This window comes from Ricinus communis, chromosome 8, assembly GCF_019578655.1.
Source record: "Ricinus communis isolate WT05 ecotype wild-type chromosome 8, ASM1957865v1, whole genome shotgun sequence".
NCBI classification, from domain to species: Eukaryota; Viridiplantae; Streptophyta; class Magnoliopsida; order Malpighiales; family Euphorbiaceae; genus Ricinus; species Ricinus communis.
The window spans coordinates 20,121,574-20,125,169 of NC_063263.1; positions in this window are offsets into that span (position 1 = coordinate 20,121,574).

The following is a 3,596-nucleotide window of genomic DNA, read 5'->3' on the forward strand; positions in this document are numbered from 1 at the left end:
AAAATCTCAAAGTAAAATCCAAAGAGAACCTTTAAAAGAAAGTAGTCGCCATAAACTAAACACACAGTTCACATTAAAAGTAGAGTAAATTTGCGAATAAAAAATGCCAAATTAGCATAGAAAATTCTTCCTCAACCTATATTTGTTCAAAGCCCAAAATAGTTTGTTTGCATCAACCGACTAATCCAACCATAACTGACAGCTGATAGCTGATTTATATAAATATTTAAAAAATATTTTTGAGTTGTTGCTATTATTATGTAAATTAACCAATATGAGTATAATTTTTATTTAGATTATAATATATTTAAAAAAGATGAAGAGAAATATTATAAAAAATAATATTTATGTGCAATAATAAATTGAATATAAAACTATAAGAAAAAGACTAATTACTAAAATATTTCTAAAATTTCCACTTTTTAATAATTTTTAGTAAATTCTTTGGACTTTTGCAAAAATAAAACAAAATTTTAATTTTTTAAAAATAATTCTATGATGGTTGAGCTTTGAATAACGCGGTGTAAATGAACTACCAAACCTCCTCGTTTTGCAGTTCATTATTCTCCAAAAAATAATATTTGCATTTTGATGTTCCTTTTCTTCTCCTCAAACATATTGGTTTTTATGAACTTAAGTACTTCAAAACTCAATAATGTCATGGCCAAGCATAATTAGACACTGTATACAAATACCATCCCTCATTCTCTTTAAAAACTTTCATTATCCAAAAGTTTCAAAAGAAAAACTTAAATCAACAATAAAAATTCCGACCATTGTTATCACTCAACAATCTATAAATGAACATACAAAGCACAAATTTTTAATCCCGTCATCAACTTGAACATACAAAGTATGAATCTTTAACCAAATTATCAAATCACATATACAAAGCACAAATCAGTAAGAGAATAAATTTAAACAAGAATATCGTTACTTCATAATCAACAAGAATATCCATTCCTTATAATAAAGAATATGCTAAAGATCAATAAACCCATCTCTTGTACACTCTTGGGAGGCGATTGCAAAGTCTAGTTTGATTAAAATTTCAATGACCACTGGTGGGATACAAGCATCCGAATAGCATCGACACAAGACATGAAGAGAGAATGTCAAGTTGTTGGTTGCTATAAAACTAAGAAAGGGAGAGATGGAAGGAAGTGTAATATTATAAATCAAAGAAAGAGAATAGTGGTACCAAGAAAGAGTTTCTTTAGTTTTCTAGAAAATTAATAAAATTTTAGTGGTGAATTCAAGAAAGAAGCAGTTGGGTTAGGAGAGTAATGGTTATTGTTATTGTTATTGGAAGAGAGTAGAATCAAGGCAGATTGAAATCAACGGATTCTTCAGGATGGTTTAGAGGTGTGATTGTTGTTGATGAACTAATTTATGGTTTAGAGTACACTATTTCTTTTATTTAATTGCCATATAGGAGTTAAACCAGCACGCCAGTTGGGAAAGCTTTTACAAAAATTGGAAAAATTAGCTAAAATTGTTAAAAAGTGAAAATTTAAGAATTTTTTGGATAATTAGACCAAAAGAATTATAATACATACTTATGTCTTTTTTTACCTGTTTAGTAATTCTTTTTCCTCATTTATCTGTACATATATAAATTAATTTTAAATATTAATTAAAATAAGCAACTCAAGATATACATGTAAATGCACATGAAAAATATAAATAAGATATCTATGTATTATGAATAAAAATAAAAGCTGAGGGTTATCAATAAAAATATAGAATTTAAAAAGGATAATTTCAACAAGTAACATAGAAGATAATTTTATCTTGTGTGTAAGAATAATATGAGAAGTTAGTCAAAAGTTCCTAAGAGAAGCTAATTTTATTAACTGTCGTTCTAATCCAAATCAGCTACCGGCAATTGAAATTAAATTTTTATCAAACATGTTTTGTTCAATTGTTGGATATCATTCAACTAACAAGTCGAACCAAAAACTCTTTAACTAAATACTGCAGAATACTATTACAATATCTTAGATAAAAAGCAAAAGGCAAAAGGTAAGAAAATATTCTTGAATTTATTAGAAAAGTCTAATTAAGTTTCTATTCTTTTTTTTGCTGAATTAAATCCATTAACTTTTATAAAAGTTCAATTAAGTTCCCATTCTATTTTTTAGCTCAATTAAACCCATTAACTTTTATAAAAAGTTCAATTTACTCATAATGTTAACAGTGTCCAAAATGTCGTTAATTGTAAGGATTCCATTATTTTGAGAGCACGAATAATAACCACTCTGAATATTTTAAAGTCACGCCTATATCACATGAATGAGAGAAAGCTATTTCTTCTTAATTTTTATATAATAAGTATAAATAAATCCTAATTTATAAAAAAAAGTAGTGATTTCTTTTTTCATCTGAAATGGTAGCAACATTTTTTCTTCTTCATCATGCTCATTTCTAAGTAGAGAGTGAGTACGAGTTGTTGAGTTAGATTACATCCCACCATCTCTAATATATTTTTACAATAAAACCACAAAGGTGTACACTTTATGAAAAGAGACCAATTGTGGAATGAGATTCTATGGTTGTAGGAGCTATGATGTAAGTTAAATAGGAAATAATAAGTGACTTTTTCTTTCTCACATGATACAAGTGTGATTTAACTATTGAGAGCAGTTATTATTCATGCTTTCAAAATAACGAGACCTTTACATTTAACGGTATTTTAAATGCTGTTAACATTAAGGGTTAATTAGACCTTTTATAAAAATTAATGGATTTAATTACCAAAAAAATAAAAATTTAATTGAACCTTTTATAAAAGTTAGTAGATTAATTAAACAAAAAAAACTTAATTAGACTTTTCTAATAAACTCAAACATATTTTTACAGCTTTTGACAAAACAAAATTACTAAACTTAAAATAAAGACACAAGATTAACAAATATCTGCATTAATTAAACTGAACTGAGAGAAAGAGAAGCTAGAAGTCAACAACTTAACAGCTTATAAGCAATTCGATTTTACTACCATCCCTTTAAAGCGATAATTCAGAAACACACCTACACGTTATTTAATAAAAATACCTATAATTTTTTTAAAAAATAATATAAATAATTACTAAATTTTATATTTAATTATAAAATTTTAAATTCATTTCAGCCATTCAGTTTTAATTTAATCATTTTATAAATAAAAATTTAATACATGGTAAAAACAATTAATAAAAAAATAATTAAAAAAATATATGACATATTAATTTTTTATAAGTAAAATGACTAAATCGCAACCAAAGCTAAAATTGAATAATTAAAATGAAATAAATTAAAATTTTATCATCAAAATAAATTAAATAATAATCATTTATATTATTATCTCTAAATTTTCAAAATCAGTTTATTCATAAATTATAAATAAATCAATTTACAACTCAAAATAAGCTGAATATTACCTAATTTACTTTTAACTCAATGGTTAAAATGAGATTCGAACATATAACTTCAGCAATTTATTTTTAAGTTTTGACAAAACAACTTATTTTTTTTTTCTTTTCCAATTACAACATGATTTTCTATAAAATGTTTGTCCAAAAACAATTTCAGTCGGTGAGTGATTCACAGGACAAA